The sequence below is a fragment of the Mus caroli genome, unplaced genomic scaffold (assembly GCF_978045245.1).
Source record: "Mus caroli unplaced genomic scaffold, Mus_caroli_1 scaffold_13, whole genome shotgun sequence".
In the NCBI taxonomy this organism is placed as follows: Eukaryota; Metazoa; Chordata; class Mammalia; order Rodentia; family Muridae; genus Mus; species Mus caroli.
Window position 1 is genome coordinate 72,813,915 of NW_028227268.1, and position 11,810 is coordinate 72,825,724.

The following is an 11,810-nucleotide window of genomic DNA, read 5'->3' on the forward strand; positions in this document are numbered from 1 at the left end:
CACACGATGAGAATGATCCTCCTACTCCAGCACTCCTAGGTGCTAAAATTACAGACACACACCGCTATGCCCAGATGATAATTGCCTCTCATAATTAAATTATTCAGCCACAAGCATTTTGTTACAGGAACAGAAAATGAACTAAGAATTCATAAGCCTAGAAACAGGAACGGGAACACAAGGCACTGCAGGACACTGCCTGTAGGAGCCCATCTGAATGACCACCATTGCTAGATTGGAGGGAGGGAGGGCTTAGAGACATAGTAGCCCTCTGCTCTGATACAAAATTTGCCACCTTGGCAGAGCCCCCAGCAAGAGGTAGCATCAGGCTTGGCTCGTGGAAGCTTTGAGAAAGCCACCATCCTTCCGGAGGAAAGTCACAATGCAGAAGTAACTGAGAAGTAGGGAGAGAAGGCAGACACCAGAGATGCAGATACTGTGGGAGGAGTGCGCAGTCTTGATGGGCCCAAATTCACCAGCCAGGTACATCCAAGAGGACTCATGGGAAGCCAGCCTGGGCCTCTGCAAAGCTGTGTGCCCCTCCTAGGACCAGCCTGCCAGTAGCAGTGGTGCCCTGATAGCAAGAAAGATTCTGGATCATAGAGGAATGGGGCCAGGAGGCAGCTCAAGGGCTCCCAGAAGCCAGACCAGTTCAATTATCCTAAGCCCATGGGAGGCTGAGCCAGAAGAATCCCTGCCAATTCTAGGTCAGCCTGGGCTACATAGAGCTTGTCTCAAAAACAAAAAGCAAACACAGGTACTCTGGTGAACTCATCATCCGGTGTGTGCAGGCTGGAGGGGTAGCCTGCAGTTCCTGCCCTGTGCAGGTCTGGGGAGATGTCAACGGCTGGGAGTGGGATACAGCTTGCTCCCATCTAAGATGCTCAATTTGTGACTGCTCTGCTCCTCCACAGTGTGAATGTGATGTGCAGAGGAGAGGCTGCTTCAGGATCTGAGCTTGGGTGTCTTCCCAGTCCACCCACACACAGCACTGCCTTCTCCCGATGCTCGGCACTGACGCAAGTGCAACTCACAGGTGCTGCAGCATCCACGGAAAGAGCCGCGGAGGCTTCGCATTTTTGCTGTCGCCGAGCTGGCTATGTGCATAATAAATACATGTCATAAAATTAAAAAAAAAAAAAAACCAAAATACTCAAAAAGGGACACGTGGAGTCTGACCCGTGCAGCACATATCTAGACTCTAGCACTCAAAAGGCTGAGGAGAGAGACTCGTGAGCGAGCCCAGGAGTCTGAGGCCAGTTTGAGACAGCACAAAGGAATGAAGGGAAGGAGGGAGGGAAGAAAAGGAAGAGTTTAAAAAGGAAACATGGGGAGTGGGTAGTTGGCTCAGCAATAGATAAAGATCACTGGCTGCTCTTTCAGAGAATCTGGTTTCAGTTCCCAGCACCCACATGGCAGCTCACAACCCTCTGTCACTCCAGTTCTAGGAGATCCAACACTCTTCTGACTGGTGGCATCTGGCACACACGTGATGCACATACATACATACATACATACATACATACATGGGAGCAAAACACTCAAATCTTAAGACAGAAAAGATGGCACTGGAGCAGTAACAGGAGTGGAGAGAGAATCCGGGAGAGTCGGGGGCAGCTGGAACACTACTGACCTGGTACCATGGCAACCTTGGAAGAGCTGCAGCTGCCACAGCCAGCTGCAAACACCATCACCACTGCTATGAGAAACAAGGCTGATACCAGGTAGCCACCAGCTAACACCAGTTCCAGTCTCAAGCCTACAGTGGGGAGCAGCACTGGCCCACATGTCCTGAAGTCTGCAGTGCCTGGTGACAGGGACAAAAGGTTATCTCAACAAGGTTTTATGAACAATAGAACTGTTTGAAGTAAGAAGCAGATATGAAGGTCACACATGATGCCACTCCCCTTTGATCCTAGCACTTAAGAGGCACAGGTAAGTGGATCTCTGCTAGTTCAGGCTGGCCTAGTCTACACAGTGAAACCGTGTCTCAAGAACAGCAAAACTGCCGGGCGTGGTGGCGCACGCCTTTAATCCCAGCACTCGGGAGGCAGAGGCAGGCGGATTTCTGAGTTCGAGGCCAGCCTGGTCTACAAAGTGAGTGCCAGGACAGCCAGGGCTACACAGAAAAACCCTGTCTCGAAAAACCAAAAAAAAAAAAAAAAAAAAAAAAGAACAGCAAAACCGACAGCCCCGCGAAGTACCTCCAAACTAAGGACTGGAAATGGATTCAGAGGCAGCCAGTGTTACAAGCCCTCACGGAGGGACACTCCACAGCTGTACACGCAGCAAAGAGAGCCACTGTAGACACTATCCTCTCCCTAGAGGCTCTTCACAAAGTCACCAGCAGACAGTTGGGGAGTGAAAGGCCCAACCAAGGTCAGCAGGCGCCTCAACCTCAGCATCCACAGCTTCGTCTGCCCACAAATCCCAGGGAACCCCAAACCACAAAGGGCAAAGACAGAAGCCGCTGACCCACCAGCTGAGAGTCCAACCCCTACCTGAGGCGGAGCAGGACGAGGCTGAGCAGAAGCTGGCCTAACACATACCTCAGCCATCATCTGATTTAGTGATCTAAGAAGAGATATGTGTGCAATCCCAGCTGTAAGAAATGAACAGAAGACTCGGGTAGAAAACCTTCGGTCCTTGCTTTTTGCCCCATGGACCAGATACGTGAGAACTACTTACATCTCTACACAGCATGAGGGTTTTATTATTTTTACCAAAGACATCTTATAGTGACAATATTGGAATTTTGGTTTTATTTTTTTAAAAAAGAAAGAAAACGGAAATATTACAAGAATATGTTTTTGTTTTAGTCCCAGGTGTAGGATATGGGGCTGCTTCAGACTGTCCATGCCAGCTGATTATGATTTGCCTCGGGCTCTAGCAGAGGCATGATTTTGCCGGCAGCAAATAATTTCTATCACTAAATGGTGTTTGGAATTCTGGGGACCATTAGAGGAGATATAAATGCTAGGGTCCTGAGAGGCAGGGTCGGTTGTTAAGTAGTTGTGGGCAAAGAAGAAACAAAGAGAAATTAGATATCCTGCCCCCAATCAGCAGGAAGTAGTCTAAGGATAATGTTGCCCTCCTTCCGCTCTTTTTTTCCTCTCCTATCTATCGTTAGGGGGTTAAAAGAGTTGGAAAGAGGGTGGAGAAGAGGAGAAGAAAGAAGAACCCACCAAGTAAGCAAAGTTTTGCTACAACATCTCTTTTTGGTGATGATGGCCTATTGCTTTCCTGTTGCTGTGTTACACACCATGACATACACATCTTGGAGTAGAGGGGGTTTACTTAACCTTTTAACTCACAAGTCATACTCCGCCAAACTGAGAGAAGTCGGGGAAGGAGCTCAAGGCAAGGACTGAAGCAAAGGTCACGGAGGGACTCCACTCAATGGCTTGTACCCATGTTTAGTTATCCACCCCACCCAGGACCACCTGCCCCGGGTAGCATGATATGCAGTGGGCTGGACCCTCTGTCATCAATCTCTCATCAAGAAAATGCTCCACACACATGTCCACTGGCTTATCTGATGAAGGCAATTCAATTGAGGTTCCTTCTTCCTAGGTGACTCTAGTTTTTAACCAAGCTAACAAACGTCACACACAAAGCATCACTGTTAGACCATGACATTTCTTTCCTTGCGTGTACCAAGATCATGTTAATATTAATATCAAACAGTATAATTTTAGAAGTCCCAGAGACTTTAAAAAATTCAAATATTTAGCTGGGTGGCACATGCCTTTAATCCCAACACTAAGGAGGCAGAGGCAGGTGGATCGCTGTGTGTTCCAGGATGGCCAGAGCTACACAGTGAAACACTGAGAAAAACAACAACAACAACAACAACAACAACAAAATCAGAAAAGTAACTAAGAGAACCCCCCATTGTACTCTCAAAAGCAGTCGCATGAGGGAGGCTCTTACACATTTCTGTTTCTGCTTCTGGCTTGAGATGCAGCCTTGCTCTCTCCTCCCTCGACTGGGCCACAGCTGAAATACTTCCCAGAGGATTTTACCTCAGTGATGCTGATTAACGCCATATCCACAGTCCCGGTGATCCTTAACCCAAGTCACCACATGAATGGCGGGCCCTGGTAGTCTTTGCGTCCCTGTAAAGCAGCGCTTCTCAGCCTGTAGGTCGAGACCCCCGCCCAACTTCTCCCTGAGAAAATATTTGCACTGTGCCTCTGACCAGCAGCAGAGTTACGGTTTTGAAAATAGCAACGAGAACAATCTTATGGCTGGGGAGGTCACAACAGGGAGAACTGCAGTAAAGGGTCCAGGCACTAGGGAGGTTGAGAACACTGCCCTTAGAGCCTCAGGGCCCCACTGTGCATTGCTCTCCTGCGTTCCTTCTACCAAGTTCTGCTCTAGTTTCTTTCCTGTTGCTGTGATGAACTCTGTGACCAAAGCCACTTGAGGAGGAAAGTGTTGATCTGAACTTACAAATCCCAAGTCAAACTCCACTGCAGGGACATCAGGGCAGAAACCTGGGGGCAGGAACTGAAGCAGAGCCCCAGAACGACGATGTTTATTGCCTTGATGAGTTGCTTGCCAGGCCAACCCAGGAGGCACCTGTGCAGTGGTGGCACCTCCCAGAGCGGGCTGGGTCCTCCCTCCCACATCAACCCCGATCAAGAAACGACTTGGCTGCTGACAAAAACTAACCAGCATAAATGATAAACATATCGTTCTGTTTTGCTTTGAGACAGAGTACGTAGCCCTTGCTGACCTTGAACTCACAGAGATCCATTTGTCTCTGTCTCCTGAGTGCCGCCATACCAAAGCAGATAAACATATATTTATTTTTTGAGGGGAGGTGGGGGTGGGGAGTGTCGGGTGAAGACAAGTTTTTTCTGTGTATCTGTGGCTGTCTTGGAACTTGCCCTGTAGACCAGGCTGGCCTGGAACTCACAGAGATTCTCCTGCCTATGCCTTCTGAGTACTGGGATTGATAAACATATTTTTTGAGGTACAATTTTTCTCAGTACACCTGTAAAGGTTTTTAAATTTTTTCATATCTGATCGAGATGTGCTTTTCTTTTAAAAACTCCATTTTTAATTTCTAGTAAAATTTTACAACTTGACTTTTCAAAAAAAGCCACTTTTAATAAAAGACCTTGAATGATTTTTCAGAAACAAAAATTAAGGCCGGGACTGGAGAGATGGCTCAGCGGTTATGAGCACTGTCAGGTCTTCCAGAAGTCCTGAGTTCAATTCCCAGCAACCACATGGTGACTCACAACCATCTATACTGAGATCTGATGCCCTCTTCTGGCATGCAGGTGTACATGCAGATAAAGCATATATATATATATATATATATATATATATATATATATATACACAAAATAAATAAATCTTTAACAAAAATAAAGGCTAAAAATTTTCCTTTAGCCACACATGCTGAGCTACAGGAAGGAAGATGCTGTGAGCACTAAAGACTTGGGTTCTGTTCAAAGAAATGTCCTACTATGAGAGCCATGATGTTACGGAGCATGCCCTTGGCGTTGTTGTAAACAAGTCAATGGTTTTTGTTGCTGTTTTGTTTGTTGTTTTGTTTTTTGAGACAGGGTTTCTCTGTGTAGCCCTGGCTGTCCTGGAAATTGACCCGTAAAGCAAGATGACATCAACCTCAAAGATCCACTTGCTCTGTCTCCTGAGTGCTGGGATTAAAGATGTGTGCCAGCTGGCTTCTTCCCCCATTTTTGATACCCAGTTCAGTGGGCAGGTAGGTCGGTATATTCATAGAGTTGAGGGCCATTGTACATCAGTTATAGAACGTTTTCATCTGGCATCAAGCATATGTTAAACATTCTACAAGAAGAAAATGATGACACAGGCTGTGATCTCAACATCCAGGAAGCAGGGGCAGGGGGATGGCTATAACTTCAAGACTAGCTTGGTCTACATGTCAAGTTCCAGGGCTATATAGCAAGATCCTGTCTCAAAAATAAAAGCAGAAGCCAGCAGGTAAAGACAAATGTGGTAACATCCGAGTTCCAGGACACATGTGAAGGTGGGAGAAACTGATTCCTCAAAGCTGTCCTTTAAGTGTCATACGCACTGAGGATAGCTGCTGAGAAGGCTGAGCTGACTCCACGACAGGCTTCACACTGGCAGTTCAGGAGACAAGGCCTAACTCTGTTTCCAAGAACTGAGCAAGTCCAGGCAAGTCCCAGGCCTCAGAAGCTGCTCTGGCCTGAGGCAAGGACAACGGGTCAGCAGCAGTTTCCAGACTTCCACAGAAACAGTTTTCCAGCCCCCATGGCCTGGTAATGGCTCTGGAATGTCCCTAGAGATGGAGCAAGATAAAGGTTGCTGGGATTCCCCTGATGTGCTTGAAATCAGGCCTGCGAGCTCACTTGGTTGTTTCTCTATCTTGATAATGGAGACTCAAGCATGCTGGACTTCTGCAGAATAAAACACTCTGCATTTATGTACTATTTGAGTCTGGGGTGTCATTCTTCTGTGAATCATGAACACTTATGCTATGTGCACACAACAACATCACCACCAACAACACTCTAAGGGTCCACACAGCTTCTCAAAGTGGTCAGAAAAAGGAGGAAGCCAAAGGGAAAGGTATCTGTCCAGCTGCAGCCAGCCTGCTCCATCTGGAGCAGCACACAGGCATCTGGGAAAGCAGCAGGGCCACAGACCCTATTCCCTGGGCTGATGGCACAACGGGATGCACTGTAGACTTATGTTACTTGACACACAAATTAGAGGTACCTGAGAAGCGGAAACCTCAACTGAGAAAATGTCCTCATAAGATCAGGCTACAGGCAAGTCTGTAGGACATTTTTTATAGTGACTGATGGGGAGGGACCAGTCTACTGTGGGCAGTGCTATCCCTGGGATGATGGTCCTGGGTTCTATATGAAAGCAGACTGAGCAAGCCATGTGAAGCAGGGACAGTAAGCAGCATCCCTCCATGGCCTCTGCACCAGCTTCTGCCTTCAGGATCCTGCACTGTTTCAGTTCCCGCTCTGATTTTCTTTTGGTGATGAACAGCAGCAATATGGAAGTGCAAGCCAATTTTGTTTCAACAACAGAAAACCTAACTAAGACGTGTGTGGGACAGTAGACTGCTCTACCAGACAGAAAAACAGGTTGTACCAAGTTCAGAAATCATAAAAATCTCATAATTAAGAATGCTAGGCCGGGGGGCTGGAAAGATGGCTCAGTGGTTAAGAGCACTGACTGCTCTTGCAGAGATCCTGAGTTCAATTCCCAGCAACCACATGGTGGCTCACAACCATCTGTTATGGGACCCAATGCCCTCTTCTGGGGTGTCTGAAGACAGGTACAGTATAGTCACAAACCTAAAGTTAAAAAAAAAAAAAAAAGAAAAGAAATAATGCCAGGCCGGGCGTGGTGGCTCACGCCTTTAATCCTAGCACTTGGGAGGCAGAGGCAGGAGGATTTCTGAGTTCAAGGCCAGCCTGGTCTACAAAGTGAGCTCCAGGACAGCCAGGGCTATACAGAGAAATCCTGACTTGAAAAAAAAAAAAAAAAAAGAATGCCAAGATGCCAGGAGTTCGAACTCCAGACCAGTTTCCTGTTCTAGAGCACGTGATCACAACACCCCACTCAGAGGACCATGGTAACCAGTCACATAGCACAGAACCTAGAGTTCTCCATGCTAATGAGGTACCTAGATAGGCCCCGTGTTTAGCCAATGAGTTTCCCTTTCTGGGCATCCCTCCCTGCAAACAATAATGAATCTCTGGCTCACCATGAGTAAGGCACACGCCTCCTCATCCTCCATGAATAAAACAATTTGTACAAGCAAGGACTGTCTCCTTCATCATACAGAACTGTGCCTAAGTCTCCCATAGACGGCCCCTCTTCAAACCCCTCTGCACTTCTGGCACTCCGAGCTAAGCCAGATTCTGCCCCATCCCAGGCTCATCAAGGGCCCTCAGAACCCTGTTCCTAATTCCTTGTGGTCCTCAGTGATGTCTGGGTGCACAGGAGTTTGAGAACCACACCTGTCTCAACCCTAGTTGTTTTCACCCAGAGAAACACAGGCTGGGGCCTCTAAGACTGTGTCTCACCTCTCCTTAGTGGCACATCAGTAGCAAGGCAGAAACACATAACCACAGACATGGGTAAATAAAAACACTGGATTGTAAAAAGTAAAAATAGGGCTGGGCAGTGGTGGCGCACGCCTTTAATCCCAGCACTTGGAAGGCAGAGGCAGGAGGATCGCTGAGTTCGAGGCCAGCCTGATCTACAGAGTGAGTCCCAGGACAGCTAGGGCTATACAGAGAAACCCTATCTTGAAAAAACAAAAACAAAAAAAAAAAAAAAAAAAAAAAAAGAAAGAAAGAAAGAAAGAAAGAAAGGGGGGGAGAGAAAGGAAGAAAGAAAGAAAGAAAGAAAGAAAGAAAGAAAGAAAGAAAGAAAGGAAGGAAGGAAGAAAGAAAAAGGAAGAAAGGAAGAAAGGAAGAAAGGAAGAAAGAAAGGAAGAAAGGAAGAAAGGAAGAAAGGAAGAAAGAAAGGAAGGAAGAAAGGAAGAAAGAAAGAAAGAAAGAAAGAAAGAAAGAAAGAAAGAAAGAAAGAAAGAAAGAAAGAAAAAGATGGAGAAACAGCTCAGTGTATAAGAGTGCTCACAGTTCTTGTAGAGGACCCCAGTTGGGTTTCCAGCATCTATATCAAAAGGCTCACAATTGCCGGGCGTGGTGGCGCACGCCTTTAATCCCAGCACTTGGGAGGCAGAGGCAGGCGGATTTCTGAGTTTGAGGCCAGCCTGGTCTACAAAGTGAGTTCCAGAACAGCCAGAGCTACACAGAGAAACCCTGTCTCGAACCCCCCCCCCCAAAAAAAAAAGACTCCTCTCACCGGGCGTGGTGGCACACAACTTTAATCCCAGCACTCTGGAGGCAGAGGCAGGTGGATTTCTGAGTTCGAGGCCAGCCTGGTCTACAAAGTGAGTTCGAAAAAACCAAAAGGCTCACAATTACCTGTAACTCTGAGCCCCAGGGAGATCCCACACCTCTGGCCGCTTCAGGCCTGTGCACTTCAGGCCTGTGAACTGAAAGCAGTGCGTGGCACAGGAGTTCCTTGCCCCCACAGCACAGTACTGGAGCAACCAGAACTGTCAGGCTGAGGTTTGTTAGTCAGAGTGTTGTCAGAGCCTCCAAATTATCCTAAAATGGTCGGGGGGGGGGGGAGGGAGTGGTGGGGGATGTTTGCAAGAACATGCCTGGAGATGGGGGACAGGATGGGTGTCAACTGTGGTAGGAAGATAAGAACTCCGGTTAAAGGGAGAGCGCACACTATGGGGGACTTTTGGGATAGCATTGGAAATGTAATTGAGGAAAATATGTAATAAAAATATTAAAAATTAAAAAAAAAGGGAGAGCACAATTCTTTGTCACGTTCCTACACATTTTAAGCTTAGAATTATGTTTTTAAATCTCTTGTAGGCTGGGGGTTCAGCTCAGGGTAGAGCATTTGCATGAAATGTACGATGTTCCATGTCCAGCACCAGCTGCCGCAGAGATCATGCTATGGTTAGGAGCATTTGTTGGTATTGCAGAAGCCCTAGATTTGATTCCCAGCACCTACATAGCATCTCTAAACCATCTCTACAAGTCCACTTACAGGGGATCTGACTCCCAGCTCAGGCCACAGGCGCCAAGGATGTGTGTGGTGCACATACAACATACATGCAGTTGAAACATTCACACACATGCAATCTAAAATGATTCCAAGTGTCTACTTCCACCCCACCCCACCCACAAGCCTTTGCTCAAAGTTTAGGGGGAAAAAATGCAACCTCAACCTGACACATAAGCAAAGTCCTTGTGAGTTACAGGCTCGAATGCGAAAGGCGAAATTACTGTTAACCTTTGGATCTTAAATCCTCCCCCTCCCCCAACCCCCCAGCCTATGCTAAAGGTTGGTCGCTAGCCTATGGTACAACTGGGAGGTGGCAGAACTGGAGGAGGAGGATCCTAATGGGAGGAAGTGACATCCTCCTTGTGGAATGTGACCTTGAAGAGGTCCCCAACTCTATGCTTCCTTTTAAAAATAATTAATTTAAAAAAAAATAATAATTAATTTTATTTTATTCTTCATATGTGTTTTATCTGCATGTGTGTCTGTGCACCATGTGTATGCCTGATGACCAGAAAAGAGCATCATATACCCTGGAAGAAGAGTTACAGATGGTTCTAAGCTCCGATGTGGGTTGAGAATTGAATGTGGGTCCTCTGGAAGAGAGTGCTGCTCTTCCACACCCTGTCTTTGTTTCTTGAGCACCATGGTGAAAGTAGCTCTGCTTCTCCCCCTTAAGGAAAGCAAGCATAGGAACTAGGTAACCTGGGACTCCATTGGCTGTGCTATGCACAGCTCTTTTCTTTCTTTTTTTAAAAACTTCTTTCTTTCTTTCTTTCTTTCTTTCTTTCTTTCTTTCTTTCTTTCTTTCTTTCTTTCATGTTTATGAGTACACTGTAGCTGTCTTCAGACACACCAGAAGAGGGCATCTGATCCCATTACAGATGGTTGTGAGCCACCATGTGGTTGCTGGGAATTGAACTCAGGACCTCTGGGAGAGCAGTCAGTGCTCTTAACCGCTGAGCCATCTCTCCAGCCCACCTATCTCTTTTCTAATAATTATTTGGGCAGCTTGAGGCACACTCCACCCATAACAATTCACCAGGTAACTTGCAAGCAGCAGAAGACCTCACCTGCATTGGGCTGTGCTTTATGGGAAGGGCCAGGCATAGCAGGAAAAAACAACTGTATGACCTAATACATCAATCAAAATAGAGAACCACCTAAGCTCCAACTCTCAGCAAGAAGCTCCCGGCAGTCAGTCGGGCCCTGGAACATCTCTCCTCTACCTTGCTGCACTCTTGCAGATTGTTCAGACATGTTTAATTGTTTTGCTTTTGAGTAAAACTCATTACTACTTTGCAATCTCTGTGAGCTTTAATTTTGATCTTGAATAAGAACCTGAGAACCTGGAAGTACCCAGCCGAGTCCCTGCCCTCAGGTAACACCATACTGATGACGTGCCTCACCATAGGCCGAAGCAACTGACCACGGACTGGGTCTCCCGAGGCAGCCCTGGCTGACCTAGAACTCACTCTATCGACTGCTCTGCCCTCAGACTTGAGGTGAATCTCATGTCTCTGCCTCCTGAGTGCTACAATTAGTCACATACATCAACCCTAGCACCTTTCTTCTTTTTTAATTTTTTAATTTATGTGTATGAATGCTTTGCCCGTATCTATAACGGTGTGTCATATGTGTGCCTAGTGCCTGTAGAGGTCAGAAGGTTTCAGATTTCATGGAACTGGGGTTACAGATGTTTATGAGCCACCATGTGGGTTCTGGGAATAGAACCTGGATCCTCTGCAAGAGCAGCCAGAGCCTTAACCTCTGAGCCATCGCTCCAATCCTTTATCTTATTTTGTTTTAGATTTATTATTATTATTATTATTATTATTATTACTTTTGAGACAGGGTTTCTCTGTGTAGCCCTGGCTTTCCTAGAATTCACTCTGTAGACCAGGCTGGTCTCAAACTCAGAGAGATCCACCTGCCTCTGCCTCCTGAGTGCTGGGATTTAAAATGTGCACCACCACCAGCTATGATTTTCATCATTTTGTGTGTCTGTGTCTGTACACCATTTGAGTGCTTGTTGCCTAAGGAGGTGATGAGCCTCCAGGCTGATTCAGGGAATTGAGTTCAGGCCTTTCACAAGAACAAGTGCCCTTAACCACTGAGCCAACTTTCTAGCCCCACCCCTTCCATTTCTTTCTTTCTTTCTTTCTTTCTTT